Genomic DNA, 14,964 nt, shown 5'->3' with positions numbered 1-14,964 from the left:
GCTTCAAAGGCTTTTTTTCTGAAGCTTCGTTTCAGAGGCTTTTTTTCTGAAGCTCTGTTTTAGAAGCTTTTTTTCAGCCTCTGAAACCTCCCTTTGAGAGGCTGGGCAGGGTTACATTCGGAGTATAAGACATGCCCAGATTTTCTCCCTCTTTTGGGAGAAAAGGTGTGTCTTATACTCTGAAAAATACGGTAACTTGTATTCATTTGGAATATTGGACAAAATTGTAACCTTATAAAGCCATATTACTATTCTTAAAGGCTGGTGCTATGGTGTTACCACTTCCTATGTTACATTATATGTAATAGTGTTTTCTTCTGGAAAAAAGTTTAGGGACTTGCTTCTGCAAGATTCTACAATCTCAATAACTGTAGAAGATTACTTATTGTTTATTATTCAATTGATACCATTCTTTTCTGATTACATTTGAATTCTCAAGGCAGTTTATAACAGAAGCAAGAAAACATGTACAAGATAATACAAAGTCTACCACACAATTGTTTACATTAGCTTCTTAGCTAAAGAGAAGTATCTTTAACTGCCTATCCACCTGTGGAGAAAATGGGGATCAAATGCAGCTTCTCTGGGCGCTGTGTTCCATAACCTGCTTCTCTTGCATACTTTAATGCCCAAATAAATTCATAGCAGTTTAGTTTGGCTGTAGCTAAAAGGAGGGAGGGAGGGAGATGTCCAATGTTCCCTGCAGGCATCCCGGAAGGAAATTCAGTTATCCCGTTGTTTCAATAATTTACTTGAGAATTCATTTACAAAAGTCAGCAGCAATTCCCATAATATCTGCTTCATGGTTTCAGTTGCTGAAGTTTGAGGGGGGGGAAAACCCTTAAGGTGTTTCAACAATAATAAGTTATGAAAAATAAAATGGAAAATATTTATGTCAGTTCAGATAAGAGCAGTTTTGTCACATATAAAGAATGGAATTTGTGAAATATTACAAATATATCTTGGAAGGGAAGATATATGGACATCATCATGGAGAAAATGTAGATATCAGCTTATTTTGTGCCATGATAATTACTTCATGGCACAAAATAACCTGATAAACAGCCACAAGGCTCAAAACTTTTACAAATTGTCTATAAAAACATGCAATATATACAGTTATCTGTAAAATGATTCTAGATCTCTAGAGAATTAATTCCAAGTGAGTTTGTGAACATACGATAACTAATGTAGGCTTCACACAGGTTTTGACTTATTTGAACTAATTAAAGCAAATACAGAATAAAAACATTTAAAAATTGAGGATCATCAGCAAAATATAATTAACATTTTTAAGGTTGATTTTAAGAATAAATTGGAGTTCTTAGAATTTGTTAGGTTCTTAGAATGGTGGAAATGGAGTTTGCAATTACATTATGGTTAGCAGAAAACTGATGTTCTAGAAAAGGCCAAGAGGAGGAAAGTAGGTCAGAAGAATGTATTATATTTAATGAATGCATAATAGATATATAGGTGTGGTATATAATATGGATAGCTGAGAGATCTGATGGTGTGGAAATACGAATAAAAGTACTAAAAAGAATAATGATTGTAGAAGATCAGGGATGAAGGTGAGCACATAATATAAAATATTTATTTATTACACTTATATGCTGCCCATCTCACTCTCTCTAGGCAGCTTACAATATGATAAAAAGGTAAAAAAGATAATACAAAACAATTACAATTAAAAGAATTGAATAAAAACCAAATGGGCAGGCAATATGGAGGTAGGAATATTCTCTACCCCATCAGCCACCCAAAGTGTAGCACACAGGTTTGACTACTTCTGTTCTCTTCTTCCCTTTCTTGATGTGTTTTTCTTCTCTTTCCCTCTGTTCCCATAAGATTGGCTATTTTATGAGCAAAGAGGGAAAAGAGAAAGAACAAAACTCGTCAAGGAAGCACACAAAATTTGTGACTATCCCAATGGGCTTTTGTCAAATCCACAAAAAGATCCAGTAGGAACACTTCCACAACAGTCAGGAAAGAAGAAAACAACATGTTTCAGAGTGTTAACGACTGGTTGTTTGCAGAGAGTATAAATCCTTTTCATTCCCCACCAGTTAGTTAGAACTGAAGAGGTTTCTTGGATAAGAAGTGAAATGTCATAAAGAAAAATCAGAAAGTCCAGTCAACTTTTTTTTTTTTTTTAATCACATCACTTTTGGGACAACCATGACTTGGATGACTGGGAACCTTCATAGAGAGTTAAACCATTAAACAGACAACATTCTGTACTGTTCCAAACGGGAATTTTAGGCCTTAAATCGGGCTTTTGGTTTAGAAAATTTTATTTACATTCCTCAGTGGATTAGAACTGTACAATGTGAAGAATTGCCTGGCTTACTATGTACTTACCTACATATTAAGACCTGCAGGAAAAGTCATTAATAAAAGCTGAGGAACAACTACAAGATAATCCACTATCCATAGGAGCAAAAGAACAGATAGCACTCCTAAAACACTAGCTTAATCTCTTGGAGCTGGATAAATTGAAAGATAAGATAAAGGCAGCAAAGCAAAAACACTTTGAATCAGCTAATAAATTAGGAAGATGGCTCACATTTAGATTAAAAAAGGAAAAACAGAATAGACGAATTGACCAGTTAGAAGACAAGGAAGGAAATTTAATAAAAGACAAAAAAGGGAAAGAAAAAATTGCAGTGGATTTTTACAAAGAATTATATAAAAGAGAGGAGATCTTAACAGGTGCGATAAAAAATTATATAGAGAACTCGGATTTACCCAAGATACCCAATTTAACGAAAGAAATATTAGAAGAGGAAATTACCTTAGCTGAGATTGAAAAAGCAGTGAAGAAACAGGGAAATTTGAAAACGCCTGGCACAGACGGACTTCCGGCTGAGTTATATAAAACAATGTTTGAGGTAATGGGAGAGCATATGAAAGATTTATTTAATGAAGTCCTGGGAAAAGCAGAAATTCCCCACTCATGGAGGGAGGCCAATATCAGTTTAATTCCTAAAGAGGACCACCCCCCTCGACAGATATAAAAAATTATAGACCAATATCCCTTCTGAATTCAGATTACAAAATTTTCACCACAATTCTAGCAAGCAGATTAAAAGGCTTCCTGAATGAATTTATACATAATGACCAAAATGGATTTCTACCGTCACGACAATTATGAGATAATTTAAGAGTCATGCTAAATGTATTGGAATATTACAAAGATCACCCAGGCAAACAGGTCGCACTAGTTTTTATAGACGCCCAGAAGGCATTTGACAGAGTCAACTGGGAGTTTATATTATTACAGTTAGAACACATGGGCTTTGGACAGAGATTTATAAATGCAATTAAAGCTATTCCAAACAAACGGCCAGACTACTGATAAATGGGGACCTGACAGAAGAATTCCCTATTGGTAAAGGCACAAGACAGGGCTGTCCTTTATCCCCTTTACTTTTTATCTTATCACTAGAAACATTATTGCGTAAAATAAGGAATGAAGAAAGAATAAAAGGCCTTAGAATTGGACAACAGGTATATAAAACCCAGGCCTTTGCAGACAATATGGTTTTTATCTTGGAAGAGCCCATAGAATCTTGTTTATATTTATTAGAGACAATTGAGGAATTTGGGGTGGTAGCAGGTTTATTAATCAACAAAAAGAAAACAAATATATTAACTAAGAATATCTTAGAGGAAGCTAAGGAGGGCTTACAGGAAGTGACTGGATTAAAAGTAGTTAACAAAATTAAATATTTGGGAATTTGGCTAACTGGCAGATGTTCGAGCATACAAGAAGACAATTATAATAAATTATCAATTCAAACAAGAAAAGATTTAGATAAATGGGGTAAAATTGCCTGGACTACTGCAACGCTCTCTACATGGGGCTCCCCTTGAGGAGTACCCGGAGGCTCCAACTGGTCCAGAATGCGGCCACGCAGGTAATTATGGGAGCTGCTTGGCGCTCCCGCATAACACCGCTCCTGCGCGAGCTGCACTGGCTCCCAGTGGTCTTCCGGGTGCACTTCAAGGTGTTGGTTACCACCTTTAAAGCGCTCCATGGCATAGGACTAGTTATTTCCGAGACCGCCTTCTGCCACTGACGACCTCCCATCGAGCCGTGCGCTCCCACAGAGAGGGCCTCCTCGGGGTGCCATCAGCCAAGCAATGCAGGCTGGTGACCCCCAGGGGGAGGGCCTTCTCTGTGGGGGCACTCACCCTCTGGAATCAGCTGCCCCCAGAGATAAGGAGAATCCAAGACCTCCGTGCCTTCCGCCGTGCCCTTAAAACTTTCCTTTTCCAACAAGCCGGGCTGGCCTAACAATGCCTTTTAAATGATTTTAAATTTGTATGTTTTTTAATTTTTGGCCAAATTGAGATATTTCCTTTTAATCTGTTCTTAATGTTTATATTATGTGTTTTTATCTGGCTGTACACCGCCCTGAGTTCCCAGGAAGAAGGGCGGTATATAAATTCGAAGTAAAATAAAATAAATAAAATAAATAAAATACAACTCTCACTTCTAGGACGAGTAATAACAGTAAAATCCTACGTTCTACCGAAGTTCTGTTAGCCTGGGTAAAAGAATGGATTACTTTAGGTAATAGTCGTCTTCTTAAAATAGAAGTCTCGGCCAGTCCACCCAACTGCATTGGAAACAAGCCACCACCAGAACGGAATAAAGCAGTTGCAATCCTTTAATTAGGTTCAGCACAGCAAACACAGGCAGGAGAAAGGCACAAGCCGGAAACAAGGTTTAAAGTTAGCGCTACACGCAATCGCAGTGTAGCGCCTTTTATATACCCAGCAATAAATCAAGTGGCAATTAAACAATTAATATCACCCCTCCTTCCCCTAGCTGGCCTGTAGGAGGAGCGCAATAAATCAATCGGCAATCAAACAGTTAACATCACCCCCCTTCCCCTAGCTGGCCTGTAGGAGGAGCACAATAAATCAATTAGCAATCAAACAGTCAATATCATCCCTCCTTCCCTTAGCTGGCCTGTAGGAGGAGCGCGCCTCTGTTACATCACAAGGCAGCATCATCTGCAAACTCCATGCCCCCTATCTCCGATGAAAGACTTTGCTTCGTTTTGTGCGCGAGTGGTAAAGACTTCTCAAACAGCTGATGACACGCCCCCGGAGAGTCCAGCAGCTTGCCCCCTCCTCGTCGTCCTCCCCAGTGATGGCGAGACCCAACCGAGGCTCGACAGGCGGCTCCTCTCTACCAGGAGTCCACCTGCAGGAGACAAAATAAAGATGTTAGTATAGCAACCGTTCTACCCACTGGGACCTGTTTATTTACGATGATACCGACGGAGCAACCTGTCGGCCTGAACGTCTGGAGCTGCCACCCAAGATGCTTGTGCTAGTGGATAACCCTTCCACTGTACTAAGTACTGTAACCTGCCTCTACGTGGACGTGAATCCAATACTTTATCTATCTCATATTGATCTGAATGACTCGGTCCTGGGGAAACAGGCTGATGTGTGGGCCTTTCCTCTTTGACAGGTTTAAGAAGGCTGCTATGAAAAACAGGATGTATTTTTCCTAACAGTGAAGGTAGCTTAAGCATGACAGTGACAGGGTTGATCACACGTGTTATAGGAAAAGGACCTATGTATTTGGGACCTAGTTTCCTACTAGGTAATCGTAATTTCAAGTATTTTGTAGATAGATACACGTGATCCGCTACAGAAAACGGTTTTGGGTCGGCTCTTTTTTTATCGACATAAAGTTTGTATTCATTTGTTGCTTTTTGAAGCGCCGTTTTTACTGCTGGCCACGTTTGTCGGATCTTGTCGGCCCAACCAGAATGCGTAGATACACCTGTAGCTGGAGGTTCTACCTCAGGTATGGCAGGGAATTCTCTTCCATAGATGATTTGGAAAGGAGAAAATCCCGTGCTACGGTGGCTGATATTGTTGTACGCGACTTCAGCAAATGGGAGTAAGGCAGACCAATCAGTTTACTGATACGAAACGTAGCAATGTAGATATCGTTCCACAGCGGCATTAGCCCGTTCGGCTGCTCCATTTGTACTGGGATGGAAGGCTGAACTTAATCCTTGAGTAGACCCTATCCTATGAATGAAAGACCTCCAAAACTGGGCGGTGAACTGGACACCCCGATCTGATACAATATGCTTCGGGACCCCGTGAAGGTGGTAGATATGTTGTATAAACATGTCTGTCAATCGTCGGGCAGATGGTAAACCCCGACAGGGTATAAAATGCGCCTGCTTTGAAAATAGGTCTACTACTGTCCAAATAACGGTATGTCCATTGCTGGGCGGAAGGTCCACTATAAAATCCATTGCCACCTCCTTCCACGGACGACTAGGATCAGCCACCGATTGTAATCGACCGAGTGGTTTCCCTGACCATGGTTTTGCTGCCGCGCATGTTGGGCATGTTTTTACATAACATTCAATTTCACCACGCATTCGTGGCCACCAAAATTGACGTCTAATCAGGTGAAGTGTTTTAAGGAAACCATAGTGACCTGCTGGTTTGGCATCATGGCACCGTCTTAAAACTGTAGCTCGAAGCGGTTCTGGAATGTATAAACGATCCCCATTCCACCCTAATCCATCTCATAGGATTATTGACGTTTGGTTTTGATTTACCCACGTATCCTGGCTGATAGCTATCCGAAGATTCGTTAAGAAGGACGCTTCTTTCCGTAACACCGCCGCAACCGCATGCCCACTCTCAATAGGTGGTATAAGAGATTCCACTACTTCCTCACTCTTACTGTTATATTGTGGCATACGAGAAAGTGCATCGGTGAGGAAGTTCTTTCCTGCTGGCACATATTTGAGTCTGAAATTGAATCTTCAAAAATATTGTGCCCAGTGTAGTTGCTTTGGGGACAGACGTCTAGGCGTTTGTAATGCCTCTAAATTTTTATGGTCTGTCCATACCTCAAACGGGATAGTAGCCTCTTCCAGGATGTGACGCCACGTAAGTAGAGCCCAACAGACAGTGAAGGCCTCCTTTTCCCAGATCGCCCACCCTCGCTCTGTGGTGTTTAATTTGCGTGAGGTATAAGCACAAGGGCATATCCTATCCTGTTCATCTTTTTGCAGCAACACAGCTCCCACAGCAACGTCACTAGCATCGGCTTGAATGATGAATTCATGAGACAGATCAGGATGTTTAAGTACCGGTTCTCTGGTGAAAAGATATTTCAACTGTTCAAACGCACTTTGACATTGAGCTGTCCATTGCAATAACTGGTTTGGTCTTGGTTTTATCACAGGGGATTTAGTGTGTAACAGGTCTGTTAACAGTAGTGCTATAGCGGCAAATGCGGGGACGAATTGGCGATAGAAATTCGTGAAACCAAGGATACTTTGGAGTTGTTTCCTGGTTTTCGGTGCTTGCCACTCAACTATAGCTTGGACTTTACGTGGATCCATTTCTATCCCATTGCTTAAGATCCTGTACCTGAGGTAATCTATTTTTGATTTATGGAACTCACATTTCGAAAGTTTTATAAACAGTTTAGCAGCTAACAACTTCTCTAAAACCTGACGGACTAACACAACGTGTTCTTCCAAGGTGCACGTATATATTAGAATGTCGTCTAAATAAACAAGAACTCCTCTATACAAATGTTCATGCAAAACTTCGTTGATAAGCTGCATGAACACCGCTGGAGCGCCTTGAAGTCCAAACAGCATAACTCTATATTGGTAGCTACTAAGAGGGCAGTTGAAACTGGTCTTCCATTCATCGCCCTGTTTGATACGTACTCGGTAGTACGCTTCCCGTAAATCGAGTTTTGTAAATACCTGTCCTGTAGATAGCGCAGCTAACAAATCCTTCATAAGCGGAAGTGGGTATAGATGTTCTATACATACTCCATTCAAATCTCAGAAGTCAACACATAACCGAACCCCACCGTCCTTCTTCTCCCTGAAGAAGACTGGGGCAGCCATCCTAGATCTACTAGGGATGATGAAACCTCTAGCTAAATTTTTGTCGATATATTGTCGTAACTCGGATAATTCTTGTTGGGTCATGGAATACATTCGAGGTTTCGGTAACTTAGCCCCAGGCACCAACTCGATAGCGCAATCCGTAGTCCAATGGGGGGGTAGTACTTCGCATTCCTCTTCACTAAACACGGCTGAAAGGTCTTGGTAAACAATAGGAAAGTCCGGTGTAAGCAACACCTCTGTGGAGGCACAGCTATTGTCCTGTCCCTCACTCGACTGTCCCACTGAAGAAGCAGGGGATGGGACAGCAGGTCCCAAAGGGATTCTAAGCTTACGATAACCCCCCTCCCACCAGATGTGAGGTTGCCATTTATCTAACCATGTGAGACCCAGAATAACTGGCTCTATCATTTTTTCAACCACAATAAACTGGATGGACTCTTGATGTTCACCTATCGCCAACAACACTTGTTCAGTTACGTGGTTAGCAGGCGCTCCCCCCAATAACGACCCGTCCATCTGTTCGAACTTCACAGGAACTTTTAGCTTTTTTATCTGTAGGCCCAGAGCATCCACCACACTTCTCCGCACCAGACAACAGGTACATCCAGTGTCTATTAAAGCACCATACTGAAAACCCGTTGTGCTTCGGGGATTCCTCAGCACCACAGGTATGACAAAAGGGAACACAATTTTGCTCACCATAGGGTCCTTCAGCTCGTCGTCATCACTGTCCCCGACACCACCGGGAATTTCCCTGCCACAGTGGTTGGTGTAATATCACAAGCCTGATGGTCTATGATGGACTTTGGTCCTTGAAGTGCTTGGATACGCTCTTGTGGCTGCCCTGGTCGGCCTCTGGTCACTACCCCCATAGCCGGCTTTTGGGCCTGTACTCGTAACGGAGGTACAGGGCATTCAGCCACTCTGTGTTCTATCTGATTGCAGCGAAAACAACCAAACGCTGGTTGCTGAGACCTTTCAGGTGGGACGCTGCTGGGCAGAGATACTTGAACCCGCGTGGTTGGCGGCTTTTCTGAGGCCCTGTCCGTGGGAACCCGTCTCTGTCTCACATTAACTTCTGACCGAGGCCTAAACTCCCGGAGGGTAATGTCCAGTTCAATAGCGGCTTTAAACCAAACAGCCAGGCGCGGAGCCAGGCCTCGGTATGCACAGGTTTGATGTAACTCACGATCCAGCCCCATCCGAAATTGCTGGACTAGCATCCGTTCGGGCCAGTCCCTTAAGCGACTAGCAATTTTCCGGAAATCACGTACATAGTCCTTTGCAGGAACACCCCGCTGTTTGAGGGCTACAAGATCTCCTTCCGCGATTTGTACACTGGAGTCATCCTCAAAAGCAGACTGGAGAGCTTCCAAGAACCTACCCACGTCCACCAGTTCTCTAGCATGGTTGCGATGTAATCCCGCCACCCAGTCTGCTGCATCGCCGGTTAACACAGCCGTAATGGCTACCACCATGGCCCATTGTGATGGATACCAGTGACCATACTGGTCTAGATGACTAACCACCTGGCTTAAGAACAACGCCACATGGTCTGGGCTCCCGTCAAATGTGGCTTGCAGTGCAGGAGGGCCCCAGATTGGAGGTGGTACCCACATCCCAGGAACCGGGATCCATGCTGGGGGTGGTACAGGCGGTCTGTTCTCCCCATCTCTCCTCAGGTCTCCAACGGGCCTCCGTTCCCCCACAGGACGTTATGCCCACCTTCCAGCTCCTACCTCTCTTCTGGTCGATGGTTGTTCAGAGCCCCTGGTGCTATCCTCCCTCTTAGGCAGGTGGTAGTCCCGGTCTTCGATTTGGCCCTTTCCTTTTCCTGTTTCCTGTTCCCTAAGGAATTCGGGGCTAGCGATGTGAAACCGAGCCTCTGGCCTGGAAAGGCCCTCATCCTGCCAAGACTTGCCTTGTAACGGCTCCGCCCCAGTGGCCCAGGGTTGCCAAGACGGGGCATCCCGGAAACTCCCTTCTGCAAACCGATCTCTTATGGCATCCATAGCACTGGGTTCAGGCCCTGTAGTATCATAGCCCCAGTCCGCCTCTTCGTCATCTGTCCAACGTCTCTCCCGCCAACCTCTAAATGACGGACCCAATGGGGGCGTGGATGGCCATTGGGGCCCGGTATGAGTAGAACTAGGCCACCAGCCCCCACCGGAAACCTGTCCCGAAGGGTCTAGCCCTTGACTCTGCGCACCAGCCATCTCCACACAGTCCTCCTCACGTGGCTGGCGCAGCTTGGGTCTGACCACCGGTTGGTGAGGGGTTGCTGTTTGTAGCTTCTCCTCTTCCACAACCACCTCCTCCACGTCAGCCTCTAGAGGGACCTCCAACTCCGAATCACCTAGCGCCGTCCCTTCTGCCATCACTGACAGCCTTTCTCGCCGGACCGCAGCTAGGGAACGTAGGCAGTTGAAATTGGTGGGTGGGGGAGTGCTAACTTTCTCTCGGCCAGTCCATCCAACTGCACTGGAAACAAGCCACCACCAGAACGGAATAAAGCAATTGCAATCCTTTAATTAGGTTCAGCACAGCAAACACAGGTAGGAGAAAGGCACAAGCCGGAAACAAGGTTTAAAGTTAGCGCTATACGCAATCGCAGTGTAGCGGCTTTTATATACGCAGCAATAAATCAAGTGGCAATTAAACAGTTAATATCACCCCTCCTTCTCCTAGCTGGCCTGTAGGAGGAGCGCAATAAATCAATCGGCAATCAAACAGTTAACATCACCCCCCCTTCCCCTAGCTGGCCTGTAGGAGGAGCACAATAAATCAATTAGCAATCAAACAGTCAACATCATCCCTCCTTCCCCTAGCTGGCCTGTAGGAGGAGCGCGCCTCTGTTACATCACAAGGCAGCGTCATCTGCAAACTCCATGCCCCCCCTATCTCCGATGAAAGAGTTTGCTTCGTTTTGTGCGCGAGTGGTAAAGACTTCTCAAACAGCTGATGACATGCCCCCGGAGAGTCCAGCAGCTTGCCCCCTCCTCGTCGTCCTCCCCGGTGATGGCGAGACCCAACCGAGGCTCGACAAGAAGGTTATGACCTACAACAGGGTTGGCATATGGCACTTTGGAGAGATGGCAAATGGTTCACCCGACATTACATAAGAAATATTTTAATTCAAAACTGGGAAAAAGTTAGTAAAAAATATTATATTAAAACACTGTGCTGGATATCACCTCTAGAAGCATTGACATACGCCAAACTTTATAACCCTGTGAAAAAATTAATATATAAGGATTTGCTGAATGTACAAGGAAAATTAAAATCTAAACAGGAATTGAACTCCCAAGGACTGCAAGTGGATTGGTGGACCTATCTACAGATTCAATCTAAATATAAAAAAGACAGAGACAAGAAAGGTATAAACGTTGACTTACAAGAATTAGACAAAATCCTGATGGGCCAAGAAAAAGGCATGATTTCGAAAACTTATAAATTGTTGATGAGAATAGAGATAGGGGACAAGATAATTAAGGATACAATGATTGCCTGGGGGAAAAATTTGGGATATTCAATCCATTTAGAAAAATGGCAAGAGATTTGGTGGGGGAATATGAAATTAGTAGTTTCTACGGCATACAAAGAAAACATCTACAAGATGATATACAGGTGGCATCTCTCCCCCCCCCCCGATAGACTAGCTAAAATGTTCACTGGACAGTCTGCTGAATGCTGGAAGTGTGGGTTTGAGCGTTGCACCTACTACCATCAGTGGTGGACGTGCCCGAAAGCAGTAAAATTCTGGGGAAAAATAAAAAAATGGCTTAATGAGATTTTAAATCAAAGGATTGAATGCCGATCAGAGACATGTCTGCTCGGCTCCAAACCGGAAAATATTAAAAAAGACTCATGGTATCTTGCATTACACATTATCACAGTGGCGAGATTGACGTACGCTCAGTTTTGGAAAAATCAAAATATCCCATCAGAGGAGGCAATTATAAAGAAGATTTTAGAATGTGCAGAAGCAGATAAATTGACCAAAAAACTAAAAGATAGAGACCAAACACAAAGATGTTTGTCCTGGGAAAAATTATATGTTTGGCTAGAGAAGAGGAAATTATAACCCAAACTAGATGAGGAATTGTATCTATTGAGAAATGTATACTATACAAGTAAAGTGAGGTCGGATAGACCTAATTGATTTATAAAGGTATACAAGTTGTTCTGTCTTCTCAGGAATATAATATAGATATACTGTACTGAATACTAGGTTATTAAAGTACTACTTATAGGTATGCTTGTTTTTTGTTGTGTTGTCCTGTATGTTATTTATATGGTGTGTTGTCTTCTGTTTTTAATGAAAAATGTAAATAAAAGATTATTTTTTTTAAAAAAAAAAAAGAAAAGTCATTTAAAATGTTTTTGTACTTTTACCTACACAGCTTCAGCTTGTAGAATGTTTTCTTTGAGAGATTCCATTGAGTTCTTATTTTTTCTACTTTTAGAAAAGGAGACAAGATATAACTAGCAAGTTGAGTTGCACAAATAATACAGGTAGTCTTCAACTTACAATAGATCATTTAACAACTATTCTGAATAGATTATTCAGAATTACAACACTGAAAGAAGTGGTTTATGACCATTTTCCCACTTATAACCATTGCCACATTCCCATAGCCACAGATCAAAATCCAGACATTTGGCAACTGACTCATATTTATGATTGTTGCAGTGTCCAAGGGTCATATGATCACCTTTTGCAATTTTTTGACAAGCAAAATCAATGGCAAAGCCAGATTCACTTAACAACCATGTAATTAACAGTTGCAGTGATCCATTTAACAGCTATGAGAAGAAAGGTCTTAAAATTGGGCAAAATTCACTTAACTATCTCACTTAGCAACATAAATGTTGGGCTCGGTGTAATAACTATCTGAGAATTATCTGTATTAGTTGCTTTTAGTTGATTTTTCATAGCAAGCAAGCATATTTTTATTATATGCATTTTCTTTTAGGTTGTTAATTTCCTGGTGTTGTCCCCTGATTAAAAAACAATCATCATTATTATCTATTGCTAGGATCACTCTAAGAACTTGCTTTTCTAGGTTCCTACAGGCTTCTTTAGAAAGGAAAGTTCAACTCTGAATTCCAGTTTCTTTTTTTGCTACCTATGATAAGACTCTAAGAATGAGGCATGGTACGAATAACCTCACAACTTTGCAACATGTGCTTGCAAGCTCTTTAAGAATCTGTTGGAAAATATTTGCTGAAGAACATTATCTATTCTTTATTAACTGATGAAACATCTATGGCTCAGTCTTTTCTTCTATATTCAGGAAAGTTTCTCTTTTTCTCTCTACTCTACTTAGAACATGTCCTCACAGGCTAAGTAACGTTTTCCTCTTTGAACTCTTGCTTATTCTGTATAAGAAAACAGCTTACTCCACATTTCTTAATAATTAAGATGAACTTTTCAATTGAGTGCCTGAATGAGTTAAAAGCAAGCTGAATCTGGTCCTCAAATTGTTATTTTCAATTATAAGCATATAATCACATTAAAAAAAAAAACTTCCTCTAACTCAAGAATTAGAAGCCCACAAGGATTCCTGGAAACTAATCAGATAAGTATTCCTTTATTTAACTCAACATATGGAATTATGTTGCCAATGACCTCTTTAGAGTCACACTGCAAATTAGTTATAGAGTGTTTAAACCATTTTTTTCTTTATTTCAGACATTCCTCTCAGTGAAATCTTCTACACCTCATTGACAATGGTAAGAAATTACCGCTATCACCATTTTTGTGAAGATTTTTCTTTTACTTCTTTTACTTCTCCTGATGATATTTCTTTTAGTTCTCCTGATGATTGTTCTGTAAAATACACAATATCTACTATGGAAAAGATTACATTGGTTTGAGTTTGAGTTTCAAGAATAACGAAATGAATATGTATTACTTTCTAAGTCAATTCATTTTCAGCAGTTTCAGAAAAATCAAATGAGGAAATATGCTTTATTGCCTAGGAACTTTTATTACAGATAGAAAAAGACCTCTAGACCTTCATCTGGTATCTACCAGATTCCATGTCTAATTATTTATTTTAAATATATTTTTCATTAGCTAACTAACAAAACAGCATCCTCCAGCATTATCTTTATTTTATGAATGGCCCATATAATATTTTTTAAAAAATTCAAGTTTGTATATAGCCATAGATCTTTATGTCAGAAAAAAGCATTTGGCTAGATTTTTCAGAAGTGGTTTGCCATTGATTCCTTCCAAGGGATGAGAGAAAATGACTAGTTCAAGGTTACCCAGCTGGATTTGTGCATAATGCGGGACTAGAATTCAGGTCTCCTGTTTTTTCAATTTAGACTCCACATATGCAAGCACAGACATTGACTGATGAGAAGAGGTAGTGTTGTTGATTGGTTTTGATTTGGCTCAGTTAATGAAATGGGATTTCTCAGTAGAGTGTACTTGCTTACATGCAATTTTGCATGCAACTAAAATTTGCTTGGTTGGATCCGAATGATCTTTTGAAGATGAGATGGAAAGGAAAATAAGGAAATAATTATTTCATAGCAGGATAAAAGGGATAGGACATTATTTATCTAAGATGGTTCTCCCTGTTTTCCATCAAGATGTAACTTTCTAAAACAAAATTTGTAAAAAGTTGAGTCTAATATAAACATATCGACAGCCCTGTTTTCTTTGCTATTCTCTTTATAATTGCCAAGTGACATTCAGGAGCCCTGTGGCTGCCTTGATTTTCCTTTTGGTTCATCTGTAATCCCTATCACTAAACGTTCAGGACTAACTTACACCAGGATTTCTTTTTTGTTTTCTCCCATCTGTGCTTCATAAAATACTAAGAGACTGTTCTTTTCTTTTCTTTTTCCTCCTTTCCAACCAGATGGAAAATTGAAAAGAAATTATGTAAAAAGACTTAGAACATGATGTACCTGATGGTCAGCATATTCTCATGACGGTGGGCACGGCAGTCATGCCTGGGAGTGACACTGCCTTGCTCCAATGAGACCGAGTCTGCTGTAAAGTTCTTAAATCATGCCT

At 41.3% G+C, this 14,964-nt stretch overlaps 1 long non-coding RNA gene across 1 annotated transcript in view; it reads left to right on the top strand.

The window, feature by feature from the left end:
* Positions 1–14,885, top strand: part of LOC148114288 (uncharacterized) — an 89,317-nt gene extending 74,432 nt beyond the window's left edge. The window contains exons 2-3 of the long non-coding RNA XR_015733957.1: positions 13,624–13,664; positions 14,807–14,885. This is a non-coding gene — a long non-coding RNA (uncharacterized LOC148114288). The remainder of the gene's footprint in view (positions 1–13,623; positions 13,665–14,806) is intronic.
* The last annotated feature ends 79 nt before the right edge of the window (positions 14,886–14,964 follow it).

Source organism: Pantherophis guttatus, chromosome 4, assembly GCF_059756535.1.
Source record: "Pantherophis guttatus breed Tessera chromosome 4, ASM5975653v1, whole genome shotgun sequence".
NCBI classification, from domain to species: Eukaryota; Metazoa; Chordata; class Lepidosauria; order Squamata; family Colubridae; genus Pantherophis; species Pantherophis guttatus.
This window is presented reverse-complemented; position numbering and strand designations above follow the sequence as displayed.